Source organism: Dipteris shenzhenensis, chromosome 14, assembly GCF_047967505.1.
Source record: "Dipteris shenzhenensis isolate YYH24624 ecotype China chromosome 14, Dip_SZ_1.0, whole genome shotgun sequence".
NCBI classification, from domain to species: domain Eukaryota; kingdom Viridiplantae; phylum Streptophyta; class Polypodiopsida; order Gleicheniales; family Dipteridaceae; genus Dipteris; species Dipteris shenzhenensis.
Genome location: NC_141609.1, coordinates 43047438 through 43063747, shown reverse-complemented (window position 1 = coordinate 43063747; position 16310 = coordinate 43047438).

The following is a 16310-nucleotide window of genomic DNA, read 5'->3' as shown; positions in this document are numbered from 1 at the left end:
TTCAGATTTAGCCCCTCCAATGGGGCCAAGATAAAGAAGCTCATCCCCTTTATTGATGGAGACCCCACAATTGTATGCCAGGGGTATCAAGTGATTGCCAGGCGTGACAACATAAACAAGAGTGCACAAGTGCACGTGGGCATTACCTCCTAGAATGTTGGGAAGCATACGTACCTCATAGATATAGAGCACCTCCTAGTCTTATTTAAAGCTTTACCTTTCATCTAAGCAACCTATTTCTTTTAAATAATAATTACATGTGAAAACTCACAAAAGAGAATCCAACTCTCTAGTAAAGCACTCCCTCTAAGGAGGTAGTGCTCACAAAGATAGTAGCTAGCATAACTCTCAATGCAACAATGATGTGACGTATCCTATGCATCTCTCTCTCTCTCTCTCTCCCCCCTCCCTCCAGGTCACTCTTCTCTGTGCAGGCCTCTGCACTCTAGCTCGTTCTTCTTCACTTAGGCCCCTATGCTAACACTCCAGATCTTCCCTCTCCTCCATCTTTCAGTCAGCCCAGTCCTCCCCTCGCTTTCGGTCAGCCCCTCTCCCACTTCTTCTCAGCCTGGTCCAGCCTTTCAGCTCAGCCCATTCCTCTTCCACTTGTTCAGCCTGCCCCTTTCTCTCTCTCCTCTCTCCATGCAGCTCCCTACGCCCTCTCCTAGTTACCCCCCCCCTCCCCCCAACCCAATCTGCGGGTTGGTCTCAGCAAAGAACAGGGGGACCAGTTGACATTGGGGGGGAGACAGGAGCTCAAGGTGCAGATCCAGGCATCAACATCCAAATTGACGTCTAAGGAGCTCCCGAGGAGAGCATGTTTCAAAAAAATCTTATGCAGACGTGATGTCAGCTCCGAGACAACTCAGCCCCTTCCTGAAGACCTGCAAACAAAATGTGAGTCTACTCTAATGCAAGAATATATATGTTCACTAGAGCAAGAATTTGCATATATTAGATCATGAAGAAAAGGAACAGACAAATACTACAGCTAGCAAAGAAGTGATCCCTGAAGTTGTTGAGGAGTGCATTTCCTCTACGGCACCCCAGTTGAACTCCACATTGATTGAGTTAGTCAACACACAGGTTCTCAATTCCAAAGAATAAAGAAGATACAGTTCATGGAAAGATGGTTGAGGCCACTCATGACGGTACGCAAAGATGTTAAAGAAGCAGCAGACTGCACTCAATGTTAGGAGGGGAAGCCTCCCGGTATACGATTGGTAGCACAAAGGTCTAGATGTCAGATGATCTGACTGAAGCTCAACTAAAGCAGAAGGCAATGGAGCTAGAGAGAGTCAAAGAGGCTAGGAAAGCAGAGAAATGGGCTGTATACCGTGATTGATGAGCAATTATCAAAGACTTCAAAGCTAAACCTATTTTACCTATAGACACTCAGTCTAAAACTGATATATGTAAAATGGAATTCTAGTAGATTTGTTGTTTTGCCACATCATGTGAGCACTAGGTGAGAGGATTTCGTTACAACTTAAGACTTCTTGCTCCTGGTCGTACAATTGGTGATCTGATGATGTATTTGGTTCTTGGTCTAATAGGTCATTTTGGCCTTCCACCGCAAATGTTAATTTTCTCTCTCTCTCGCTCTCGTGGATAAATGGTTGACAGAAAATGTCATGTGTACAAACATCACTAGGAGGATGCTATCAGTAAGCGCAAATGGGAAGGCGATTGCATGGCGACGAATAGTTAGTTGACAGATACACTAACAAAGACATCCCTCGCTTGTTTCAAAAGGAATACACAAATGCGCAAAGGAATGCCATGCAACAGTTGGTGTGACTACAAAGACACTCATGACAGCAAAGGAAACAAGGTGAATGATATATCTATCATTCGTCCTGTCCCTACCTAAGTGAAATGTGCAGAGCGAGCATTGAATTGGAGGCCCCAAATTCAGCAAGGGACGATGAAGGTGAAATCGTCACTAAGGCTTCCACATAGGGCAAGCCAAAAACATCGTGAACCAAAGGAGCATTTTCGTAGCTCTCTCTTCCAAAAGAAGTAATTCATCCTGACTGTGTATTCACACTGAGTTAACGAGTCAATCGATGCAAGGGCTCAGAATCCTTGTAGCTTATTAGACGAAAATCATGATTCGTCACGACAAAAACACAACGCCGGCAGCCAGCCATCGTTTCTTACATGCAGAATGCTGACAGGTGTTATAGCTGAAAAGAAGGCAGCCCTGAATTAATAAGATTGAGCTGCGCAGTGCGAAAGCGTGTTCTCGATATGCTACAGCAATATCATTCCATTAGAGGATGTTTTCTTGAATAGGTAAGTACAAGATCCATGTCATTAATCAATTGACGCAATCTACTCTACCAATCACATAATTTCTCTTAGTATTGTATGGCATCACATTTCTTCTCAACACCCCGAAGCGACTTTACACTTAGACTTATAATGACATTCCAAAAGGCAAGCCTTAGTGGGATCCCCACCTTTTTTTCACTAGTAAAAAATGTTTTTACAATTTTGTAAGATCTGTAAAATTTTAGGCAATTTTTTATGAACATTGGTGGCGGATATCTTGCTTTGAAGACAAGGATTTTATTGTGAAAAATATAAGCATATTCAATGTAAAGGTGTGGAGAAGATTTGTGTGTATCTAGCTAGCTTTTGCTGTTAATTTGTTGATGACATTGACAAATTGTCGATGTAAGACATGAGAGTGAGGGTTGATTTATTTGGGTAAGTTGCTATTGAAAGAATTCACGTGTTTAGAATCGGACATCAATAACCATGGAATGAAGCACTACGTGGACCAATGAGCTTATAATAAAATGAAATCTCTACAAAAATGCCTATTTTTCCTTTCTGATCATGCATCATCACTAAGGCCTTCCTATGGGTAAGCCAAAAACAGAAAAGAAAAGGACATACCACATAGTGGTTAAGAAAAAAAAGAGGACAATTTTGAAAGAATAACAAAATGGAGTGTTATGCATAGCTCAAGAGGGACCCAAGAAAATCCTTTAAAAACCTTCATGTAAAGAAATTTAAAAAAAAGGGGGGAGACATGGTACTTTTATTAGGGACCTCTACAAGAGAAATGGGAGGGATGACAATGGAGAGAGAACACTCTCCAAGAAAACAAAGTAAACTCTAAAGATAATAGTAAACAACGCAATAGAATAAGGATTTCTAAAGGAGTGGCAAACTAATAAATTTGTTTTCATTTTGAAGAGGAGACAACAAAGATGAAAGAAATTATAGAACAATTCCGAATTGGCACAATATTAGAATATTAACTCTACAAGTAGAAAGCAACAGTTCGAGGTCAACATCACAAGCAGGTTTTATGATAAAAAATCCTTAATACAGATTGAATAGAGTTCAACAAGCAACTAAACAATACGCGGGACAAAGCCAACTCAGTTGCCTTTTCCTTGAAGGGCATTGAGAGTTTCCTTAACGCAAAGAGAACCAAGAAATTGTGTTATTGGATTTCATAGATGCAAGCTTTTTCTTTCCCTCTTTGATGACTCAAGCTCCAAGCTTTGAGCCAACATAAAGGGGATGGCAAGTTGAAGCGAAACTCAGCACAGTCTGGTTCACTCCTCCCTTGCCTATCTTGTCTAGAAGATAGAGCTACATTGGTGCCATCCAATACTTAAAGGGAGCACTTTTTAGCCTATGTTTCTCAGGAGAGCAAGTGGTACAAGCCTTAGAGGCACCGATCAACACCATGCTAAACACAAGGAAGCTCTCATCGCCTCCCAAGGCAAGGAGAAAGTGCATGAATAGACATACAACTAGTAGGGAGAGAGAAAGATGGAGATGCCAATGCAGCCCTAGCAGATCAAGTAAACACAAATGCTAGAAAAGGGAGAAAATAAAAAAAGAGGAGATCAATGAGATGCAATGTTGCCTACCTAGGTGAAGAATTGCATGATGAGTCATTGGTTTTCTTCATAGTCCTCATCCTCATACTACCTACATAGAATCATGGGTTAGAAATGCATGGATCAAAAGTGGACTTAAGGTGACTAATGTCAAGTTTCTCATAAAAGGCTTCTACATATTTCTTTTCTAGTCAGCAAAGTTGGGACCTCCAAGGAAGATAATACCTAATTTATTTTTAATCATTTCCAAGGGTTGCTTTCCTCTACCTTTGAGATGGATGATATTGATCTTTAGGCTAGACATAAGTGCTAGCAAGTTAGGGAAAGAGCAATAGAAAACTTTGAGAGTTCAAATTATAGCCACCTCTTACCTTAGAACAAGTCAAGTAGAACTAAATAATGTAGCAGATGCCATGATGGAAAAACTCTTGGGGAGGTTTTACAAAGATTTTTTGGAGATTTTTTGGCCTCACCTTCTTGATCATGGCAAGAGTCCCACCATACCTTAATAGACACATCATTAAACTTTCACTTAAAGGAGGCCCCAAGAAGGAATTGAAGAGCCGGAGACCTCATACATGCTCAACTATAGCTAGAAAGTCTTGTCTAAGGCACTAGCCCTCATAATTAGTAGCAAAATGAAAGCTTGGATTAAGCCAAAGCAAAAAAGATTCATTAGGAGAAGACACATAGTGGAAGTTTTCATTAATCTTTCGGAGGGATGTGGAGACAAGGCAAGATATATGTTTTATAAAGGTGGATTTTAACAAGGCAAATGACAAGCTAGATTGGGATTTTCTGCTTCAATCCCTAATGGATATGGGGATGGAGTGCATAGGATTCATTGGGATCATACCCACTAATTCTTTAGCTAAAGTGGACATCAATGGTGAGATTTGAAATCATTCCAATTGAAGAGATCAATAAAGCAAGTATGCCCTATTACGACTCTACTATTTTCCATAACTGTCGATGCCTAGGGTAACTCATAGGGCACGAGGTCAAGAACAGGACCATCAAAGGGATTGGGCTTCTTGATGGATCTTAAGACCACCCTAGGGTTTGGCCTGGGGAGTGGTTTGTAGTTCCTACTATCACACATCCAATCGAGAGCCATAAGAGACACATGAGAGATGTAATTTTGAGTCTAGACATGCATCTGATAGGGCGAGAGGTGCACCGGGCTTGAGAAATGACATGCCAAGTCTAGTTGTGCGTCTGAAAACGACATGGAACCCTGAGTAACTATGCTATCCAACCAAGAGCAACGTGGTAGATCAGAGGCAAGAAGACAAAGCCCAAGGTTCAAGCATGTGCATAGTGATGACTGCAGACATACACGACTAGTAAAGACTAGGTGGAGCCCATGGCGACTGGATAACCAACAGTTTGCAGATAATAGAAACATGTGTTAGGGGTTATAGCTTGCCTTGAAACCTTCTGCCTAGCCTCAGGGTCTCTCATCTATCACACAAAGATAGCCTACTCTCCCCTTTTGATAGACCACCATCCTTCTCCGGAAGACTAGGAGGGAATAATCTTTAGATTGCTAGGCATTCTAATGGGTTTAGGAATATCAAGGAGAACACTAATGGGATGGGGTCTAAGAGAAATTCCCAAAAAATGTGAAAAAGATGGCATGGAAACAAGTTGATTGGGATAAAGATGCTCCTCATTGACTACATCTACCCCATGGTCATTTATTTTATCTCTTGCTTGGTCTCCCTCCCAAAAGGCATTACTCTGTTTATTAGGATTTCTAGGTCTTTTCTATGGGAAGGATCCAGCTCTAAGAGAAATATTGCTCTTGTCAAGTGGTTCTTTTGGCATTGTTGAGACAAAAAGGAGGGCGGGTGGGGTTGATTAACATACAATCTGTTGCCCAAAACTATTAGCAACATGGGCTATCAAAGCAATGCTCTATCATTGTCGAGATGTTGTCTTAGCTTCTGTTGAGAAATTTCCAATGGGTTAGGCTTTTCAGGGAAACTAGGTGAAAGAACTTCCCTCAACTACTAGCAATTATTGCTAACCTTGAACCTTGTTCTACCAAAGGGAGCTCCCTATGGAGATCAATGTGCAACTCCTTCAAGGCAATTAAGGCACAAGTAGTGTGTTTAGGGAAGTACCACTTCATGGCAATAGACTTCGTATGGTTCTCTACTATTTTCATGAATGATCAGCTTCATAATGGCAGTGTGGTTACTTTTTAAAGAGGGCCACAACTGTGGGGTTAGTTGTGGGACAAACCTAAGTTGATGTGGAAGCAATCATCACCAATCATGAGGGAGTTTGATCTTAATAAAGAGACAGAGATTTAGTCTATCAAAGGCTAGGTCTGTGAACAAGGAAAAACATATGGAGTGGAGGCTCCTAGCTCATTTTCAGAAAGATTTTAGTTGGGTAAGTAGCAACTCCCTTCTCCCTATTACCACACCTTAAGAGAAGGAGTTGATTAGAACCCTCAATCTAAGATGGTCCATATCAAACTCCCCGCTCTCCTAGCATAGTATATTTAAAGAAATATGGCTCAAAAGCAGGTCAAAAGCATACCAAAGAAGTAACTCCTTCTCTGTATTACTACACCTAAAGAGAAGGCTTCTTAGATTATTAGAACCCTCAATGTGAGATGTGGTCCATATCGAATTCCCCATGATCCTAGCACAACAAATTTGAAGACATATGGCCAAAATCATACCAAAGAAAATTTATGTCCTTATTGCAACTCATTCTACAAAAAGCAACGTGGAAAAAATCTAGGAGTCTGAGGATAGGCAAGTCAAATGGAAGGTGCAAGAGGTGCTACGGGTCATTCGAAGATGTCGTCCACCTTTTTCTTCTCTGCCCACTTGCAAGGAGAGACAGAAGGAAATCCACTTGCTTGTGGGACAACCACTCAATTCGAGGACTATCCTACTTAAGAATACTTGCAAAACTAGGAGAGAAGAATAAGCAAAATTCAGAGAATGATGGACTATGGTCCATTGGGATAGTGAGAAATGACTTTTTTCTTAATGATGCTGATGTTGCTCCGAAATTTTCTTTCCTATTTTGGTTAATTATGAGGACTAAACAACGTTACATTTTGAAATAGCAATGTTACATCAAAATGGCAACCAAAAGGCATCTTTTAAAAAGATTCCCATAAATTATCAAAAAACAAGCCATTTTATAACCCCTTGTTTTGTACAACAAGCCTCCTTTATTAAACTTGAAGATGAGAAGTTTTTTTGTATATGGGTCATTGCCATGGTCATCATCCATGTACATATGGTGGGGCACATGTGTATATGTTATATACTTGGGACTCTAGAAGGGATGTAAGTTTGGGTGTGAATAGTCCTTATGGACTTAAGCCAACTCACATTATGGTTTGATATATATTGTACCGTGTTATTTTGTTAGTAGAAAGTATTGCACCTTTGTAAAGCCAATATTGTGGTGTCTCTTTCACAATGTGTGTCGAGTGTATGAACTATGTGTTCACTTTTGCATGTTTCAACACAAACTATCATAGAGAGAAACAAATCAAAGTTACAATACGACTCAAACTAGATGGTGTAGTTTCAAACTACACAAAATAGTTCCAAGGAAGTTTGAGAGTAAAAGATTCATCAGTGTACAACCTTTTGGGTTTGTGTGCTATAGAACAAGGTGAAAGTTGTACGAATTAGGTTGATAGTAACATCACCCAAAGAACCACTTCTACTCTAGATAGCACTAGGAGCGAGGACATTCATGGTGTTGATTCCTTTGATGAGGAGGAAAAACTATGAAAAAGAATGTTTTATACCAATGTTATACATAACTTTATGGTTTTTAAGAAACTGGATGTACTACCTTGTTTGCCTTAGAACAAAGTGAGGATTTTGACACCATTTGCAAACTTTAGTATTTAAAAAATGTCAGCTTCATGTAGCTTCTAAGTTGTCATTTACTTCAACAATCCCCAATCATTGGATGCTCTCTATATCATATAGAGATAAACAATTTTTGAACTTTTCAAACTTCTCATGAGGCAAGGTCTTTTTGAATAGATCCCTTGTCTGGTCCTTGAAGAAAAAATGAACTAGCTTTCTTCGTCCACATGATGTCATATAAGTGGTAGTGGATGTTAGTGTGCTTTGATCATTCATTATTTTTTGGAGTTCTTTTCCAATGCAATGGCACTCTATCTATCATAAAATATGTTAGTAGCACCATCTTGGATTGCACCAATATCCTTCAAGAGTAGCACCATCTTGGATTGCACCAATATCCTTCAAGAGTCTTGAAGCCAAATCGCTTCACATACTCACTTAGCAAGGGAATATCCTTAGCCTATATAGACAATGCCACAATGGCATTTTTCTTTGCTAGATGAAGATACATGATGAACAGCATGAATGTGTATCCTAAATAGCCTTACAATTAGGCCACCTCTCAAATCTATGTTACAAAATCGCTCAAGATGTGGTTCTACATATGGGCTCCCTTTTAGATATGCCAACCTATGGTTGGTTGTCGCACTAAGATATGTGAAATCCACTTCATTCCATTCTAGTGTTGGACATGGTGTTGCCACAAACTAGCTCACATGTCCAACTGCATAAGATGTATCAATAATAGGCAGTATCGGTAACATCAAATAGGTGCCTTTTCCAATAAATTTGTTATCTAAAAAATAGAGCACTTTCCAACTTTTGCAGTAGTTGTTCTCAAAGGTACTCAATGTAGTATGCCTAGTCTCAATAGGTGTACTCAAGAATACCCAAAGTATGGCATTTAGCATCCTAAATTTCTCTGATGTAGAGTGAATGTACCTTGTTTGGTCCAAAAATAGCCTTCCTTTGTTTATTTAATCTCAACATGCAGAATGTAATGCCAGAATCCCAAACCCTGCATTTAATTCTAGTTGCAAAAATTGACCTTGACCTCCTTGATTTGCTTATGATTGCTAGTTGCTATGATGAGGTCATCCAGATAGAGTGCAATGATTGTAAGTGCATTTGCATTTCTCTTCACACAACACTTAAAACTACTTGTAGCCTTCTAGGCTTCCTGTGTTTTACAATATCATGTGCACCCACCAACTTCTTTGCCAATTTTGGTATTTGTCTAGATGATGTAGCTTCTTGGTCATGCTGACCATGGGATGCATTCTCTAGCTAAGAACATGATGATTATGTAGGCGATGCTTTTGTGCAATACATGCATTTCCTTTAGCCTGCATCATGCTCCTTGCACACTCAATGATGTGTGGTTCTTTCTCTCTACTAACTCCATTTTGGTATTTTGTCTTAGGCAAGAAAAATTCTCCACGTATTCCCCATTGTTGGCAAAACTCAAGAAATTATTTGGACACATATTCTTCCCCGTTGTTTGATTGAAGACATTTTATTCAATTACCCTATTGGGTTTCTACCATAGCCTTGAGATCTAGTGGTCTGATTCTTGGGAAAAGAATTTTTGTGGTGTTTCCCATAAAGGCATCCTTCACACAAATCTCCCTCTTTAACAAATGGGAGATGATTGATGATTTTCCTACATTTAAGCAAATAAATAGATCTAAAGTGAAGATGTCCATACCTTTGGTGCCATAATTGGTGATAATATGTTTGATCATGCTTGCTTTGTATCCAGGGGATGTGGATACCTTTCAAAAAATGAATTGTGTCTTTCTGAATCCATGTTTAATGGTCATGTCTCTTATGAACAAGATCACCTTCTTGTCATCAAATAAAACCTTATTACAAGCTTATCACAACATTATAAAATTGAAATTATATTCATGGCAAGCCCTGGCACATAAAGCACTTCACAAATGAATTTTACCTCACCATTTGAAAGGTAAATTGGTATGTCACCAATCCCTTTGATTAAATTGGTAAATTGGTATGTCACCAAGCCCTTTGAGTAAAGCTAGATGATTTTCTCCAAGATGAATTTGGAGCTCCTTTGATTGAATCAAGTGTCTTGAACCAATCACTCTACAACATGCAATGCAATGTATGAGATTCCACTATATCACATTTTTTGATGCAACTAAAGCTATACATGGAGTGATGTCCTTGAGGTGCCCAAGATGTTGACATGATTTGTCTACCACAACTAGCCCTCTTGTCATTACACAACTCATCTTATGAGACACTTTACCTCTTGACCTTATTGAAGCATAATTTTGCTTCTACTACATGTTCCTTGAATCGTTTCTTGCCATCATTGCCGTATCTGACCTTAGGCTTGAGGTAGGTTTACTGGTGCAATCTTTAGCAATGTGCCCTAGTTTTCCACAATTGTGTTACTTAAAATTTATTCTTTGTTTAGCATAAGGCTAGTATCTTTGTTGACTTTGATTGTTCTTGTTCTTTCCATGCTTGAACCATAAACTCCCATCATGTTGTGCATTCTTTTGAGGATTTTTGCCTTTAAACTGCATATGATGCATCTTTTCCACTAGTCTTCCCTCCAATGATCTTTCCTTAATCATTTCTCTAATCTTCCTCTTGGATCAAGAGGTTTTTCAATTCATTAGACTTGACAGCCATGCCAAGGATGGGGACCAACTCTAGAGAATCCATCGAGTCAAAACATTCTCATTCAATTTATACTTGAGGACCTTTATCTTATTTAAATGGTCCATCATTGCATCATTTTGAAATTTTCAACTGAGACATATAGGTAACATCTTGCCCTCCTAGATGACATTAATGTGGTCCATATATCAAATGTCTTTAAAGAATGCATCACTTGGGCAAACCCACTGTGTTCTCTAGAAATGCCACAAAGATGTTTCTATCTCTGTCATTCAACTCATAGTAGGCATTCTTCTCTCCTTGTGTGGCGTTTTTGTTAGAGCAAGCATTTTTCCATCATCAAATGCCCATAATTTTCGTCCCACAAAGAGATTCTCAATTCAGCATTTCTAGATGTGGAGGTTATTTCCATCAAATACTAGAGCGTCTATATGGCACACAAATACTCTACCATGGATCTCATCATGATGATGACCTAAGCACTTGGATTGCATAAGTTTGTCTTGGCCAACTAGTCTACCAATTCTACTATCCACCAACTTTCTCAAAAATGATAATTTAGCAAAGCACCTCAACAACTTTTTGATAGACTAGTCATAGAGTAGGTTCTTGTGTTACTGTCTCTTTTTTTGAGACAGGTTCTTTTTGTAACCACTCGATATGAGGTAGAGGATGTCCCCTCTTGTATTGGTGCTTTTCACTTGTCCTTGCAAGAAGGTTCTTGTGGTTCTACCTTTTTTAAGGTAGGTTCTTATGGTTCTATTCTCAAATATTTACCTTGACTTTCATAATCGGTAGGCTTGAAATGTATTGTTGCCTCTCATTTGTTGATGATGACAATTTTAGAGGCTTGGGCCTCCATTCCTTTTGTTGTTCCATATCGAGCACATTCTCATTGCTACTTGAAGATGATGGAGGTGATCTTGTTACACATAGTACCTTGGGTACCCCAATATAATTGTTTCCAAGGTAATACCCATTGGCCTCTAGTAGTCTTGTGGGAACCCAATGATATTGTACCTTTCTTGTTGGATGGCATTGTTTTGTTCTTCGATGTTGAGGTTTCTTGTTTACATGATGGGGTGGCTTTGGATGTCAAGGTTTCATCGGAACCCAAATGAATGATTCACCTTCAAAGTATCCTTGGGCCTCTACTAGATCCTTTTGGACCCAAATTTGTTTGGTGGCTCTTCTTCTTTATCGTCTTTGCTAGTGATGCTCTTGTAGAGGTTGAGAGGTGGAAGTAGATGTTGATGCGCTAATGCTTGAATAGTAGGCTAGTTGGTAGTGAGATTAGTACATTTTGATGGTTTGATTCATCACCAAACAACCCTTTGTAAGTGTCTTGGATCCAACTTTTACCAAGAATTGCAGCTTGCATTTAAGCACCTGTAGGAATTACAAAAAACTTGCAAGGCACAATGTGATTGTCCGTGGAAATATTCAGCAATAAAGAATCGACAACCTTAGTTGAGGTACCTCCTATAGATTGAACTTCAAAGTCACAAACTTGAAGGAGTACCTGGCTGAGATGTTTTGATGTTTTCCAGGAGATGAGGTTGTTGCTTGCTTGACCATCTGCCAAGGCCTGTATTCACCATGTTGCACCCAAAGTTGATATGGACTAATATCTATCTCGTTAGTATCAATGGAATTATCCATTGCAAGTTCAACTTGATTAGGTGGTACCGCTCTTATCGTGTGAAAATGTGTAATGATGGTAGGCTTATCATTGTCAAGGTGCACAAATTGAGTTTCTTTTGTACTTGGCAATCTATTATAGCCAGTGTATGTATCCAATTTGTTGAGCCTTCTAACTTTGGTAAAGGATCACACTAAGAGTCTTTAGGACTCTTTACGTAGTCTCTTTCTTATAAGTATTGAATACATTAACCGATGTCGATCTATTGGTGGTGTCAGATTCAGCTTTGCAAATTAATTCCCTGACATAGGGTGATCCTTCCAAGTTTAGAGATCCACCTCTTATGTAAATATATTCTATTTGAGCTCCAGTCATGGAGACCAATCATATAGTTCACATGAAAGGTGTCTACTGTGACATGAAGTTGGGGGTAATGAAACTTCACGCACCTCTTAGCTTCTTGCTCTTCCCAATATTAATAATAGAGACCCTTATCACTGGCAAAGAGAGATGAAGAAAATATTTTCATGCAAAGAAAACCACAACATATCTTTCTCCTTGCTTCCCTTAGAGGAGAATGAATATGGTAACATCCCAACTGACGTGGTAGTCCAGCATCAGGAGAAGAAAAGGATCCGCAAAGGCCATTATCTCACCAAGCCGATTGGCGCCAAAGAGCAAAGCGATGCATCATTGAAAGAAGATCTTTTGGCTCAATATGACATGAATTGATATATATCTAAGGGCTTGAAGGGGTTGATTTGGCTCGATGGATAAATTCCGAGGAAACATGGCACCTCTTTCCACCATTCTACAAACTAATAGAAAACACAGAGGTCTATAACTTCCACCAAAAAACTAATATCAGAAATTAAAGTACATACAAGGATGTGCCTTGAAGTGAGCTTCATGTTTCGTTGAAAACAGATAACTGATTTAAGAGATATGGACACTTTATTGAAAGGGGGTAAAAACTGCCATAGAAATAAACAGTCATACACAAAGACTCATAACTTCTTGTCCTCGACCCAATGCAAAACACTAATTACATAGAAGGGAGACTTTCATTGCCATGAGAGTAAGACTCCACTCAAATACACTCAAAATACTACAAACACAAGGGAGAAGAAGAGGTTTCATACATACAAGAGGAGCGGAAACTCCAAGACTACTCATAGAGAGAGAGTAAACTAGAGAGAGATGGACTCAAGAGTCTACATAAGAGAATACCTACAAGAGGGAGAGAAGGCTCATGGAAGAGGCTGAGGAGACTAGAGCTAAAGCAACATGAGGCCTAATGGTGGAAGAGATGATGAAAAGGGAGAGGAGGGCTCCTTTTATAGAGATTTTGTCACCCTCCTTCACCCATTTACAATTGTTGCCTGTAGATTCTTTTTCCCATCAATCACATAAGCCCGTATGTCACCATCCATGTCCTTTTTGGCTACTCTTGCCATGTGTCCCATCAAAAGATGCTCAAGCCTCTTAAAATATTGAGAAAGTGAAGAGTCTCCCCACATGGAGCCCATAGGGACCCTCTCTTTTCCATATGTCCACATCCTCCTTATTTCACATGGGAATTCTAGAAGGATTTCTCTTAACTCCACACTCCTCCAAATGCCTTCCAACATGCTTGGCATGTGGCCTCTCTTATATTATTGGAACACATGGACATGAGCCCACCTCTTTATATGACTCACTCTTCCTATTTTCTAAAAACCCCATAATATCCCATACACAAATAACTCTCACCCCATACCAAGGTATTTATAATTCATACCTATGGTATTTACAATAATCCATTCCACTCATCCTCTCAATCCCATACAATATCTTAGAAAATAGAAATAAGTGAGAGCCACTAGGCTATCACTTGATACTCAAACTCTTATCAAACATAGAAGAAAACAATACCAATGCCAAATTAAAAATATCAATTTTTGGCATCACATCTTTCCCCCCCCAGCAGATCCTCTCTAGTGACAGAGAGGGTTTGCTGGCCCTCAAGGTGGTCGAGCATAGAAGAATTTAAGGTGATACTCATTGGTGCATCCGGGTATCACCATGCCATCAACATCCTCAAGCTGATAGGTTCCATTCGTGAACTTCTTATACATCCTTATGGAGGCGTGGCCAAAAGTAACCAATCTCTACTTCTGTTGTGGAGTTAACCCTCGAGGAAACATGCCTTCTTTCACATATTGGTGAACATCTTGTAGTTCTGGCCATCCAGTGTCAAAGAAACCACCCCCCAGTCTTGTACTACAATGGCTTGAGTAGCCAACTCATCTGCCCTTTGATTTTCTTTTCTGTTTATATGAAAAAACTTGCAAAAATCAAACTGACTACATAGTGTCATAGCCTTTTGATTAAGCTCCTTCAAATGAGGACTTCTTGTCTCGTAATGCCCTTGCATTTGCTTTATAATAAGCTGAGAATCTCCTCTTACTTCCAATTCTTTAACTTGACTTTGAAGACAACCCTCCAAACCAAGAATCAAAGCATTATACTCAGCTGCATTGTTAGTTGTGATACCTAGAAGCTCTTGTCCTCTTGCCCACACGTCTTAACCTTCAGAATTCATCAAGACCATCCCCCCAGCTCCTTGTTAGCGTGAAGGACTAAAAGCCCCATCAAAATACAAAACAAGAGCTATTGGTGGTGTATCCCTTTCATCTTTAATGTTCTCCTTACATTTCTTTTCTTCTCCTAGATCCTCCCGTCCTGTGCGCAAATCTGCCATAGTAGACCTAGTGGTATTTTCAATGACAAAAGAGAAAGAGAACTCTTGAAGTTTTGACAACCATTTTGCAAATCTCCCCCCAGGATCAGGCTTGCAAACTAGATATGCTAATACAAACTGAGAGGTAAGGAAGAAAAATGGTCGAGGTAATAAATAGGAGCAAAAATTTCTAACTGAAAACACCAAAGAGAGAGCTTGCTGCTCCATTTCTTCATACCTTGTTTCCACCTCTGTAATCTGTCAACTGGCATAATAGATGGGTTGTATTCTACCTGCCTCTCCTTTTTGTAGCAATACAGCACCAATTGAATGCAAAGATACACTTGGATTTACATAAAAGTCTTGAGACCAATCAGGGGGCTTCAATATTGGGCCCTTACTCATGGCCTCCTTAAATTGCTGAAAAGACTCTTGTTGCTCCATACCCCATTGGAAAGAAACTCCTTTTCTTTTCAACAAGTTCATGGGATGCACTATCTCTGTGAAATCATCACAAAAGCGTTGATAATACTTGCTTTTTCCTAGAATTCTGCAAACACCAGTGACACTCTCAGGACTTGGCAATGCTATGATTGCTTGAACCTTGTCAGGATCCATTTGCAGGCCTTCTTTAGACATAATACGCCCCAACAAGACTACTTTTGTTTGAGCCAAATAACACTTGCTAGGATTTAGACACCCTTTTGCTTCATCAATCCTAGCTAAGGCCATCTTTAACTTCTCCATGTGATCTATGTGCCGAGAATAAATGCAAAAATCATCCAAAAGCACCCTTATGAACTTTCCCAAGTAAGGCTCGAGCACTTGACTCATGAACCTTCGAAATGTAACTGGTGCATTGGTCAACCCAAAAGGCATCACTTTATAAGCAAAAACTCCCCAAGGTGTGACAAATGATGTTTTCTTTTGATCTTCCTCCCGAATACAAATTTGAAAGTACCCAGAATACCCATCACATACAGAATACATCTCATGCCCTGCTACTTGGTCTAGTATTTCATCTTAGAATGGCAAAGGAAAATGATCCCTCCTAGTGCATGCATTCAAAGGACGAAAGTCCACACAAACCTGCCCCTTATTTCCTTTCTTTGGTGTGACAACTACAGGAGATATCCATTCTGAATCATCAACAAGAAAGATGAACCCCACCTCAAGTAGTTGTGTTACCTCTTTCTTTAGTGGCTCAACTTGGATCACCCCTAATCACCTTAAGCGTTGCATAACTGGCTTGCTTTCTAGCTTCCAACTCAATCTTGTGCTCCACAAGAGAGATTGGTTGAACCTGTGAATAGCTTGTTGCAAAGAGACATGGAAAATCCAAGTACTGGAGCTTCTCACTACTTGATAGAGAATCACCAAGAAGCTCTTCATTGCCTTCATGTCATTTAGTGTGCTCCACATCCTCCACATGAAGTGTCTCTACAGGATCTTCTTGCACCACCACCTTGTTCCTTCCTCATCCCGATCAGCACCAAGACAAAGACCAAAGGCCACTCCTTCCACCTCACCCTCTGAGCTGGACTCCTCGGAGCTACACCTTG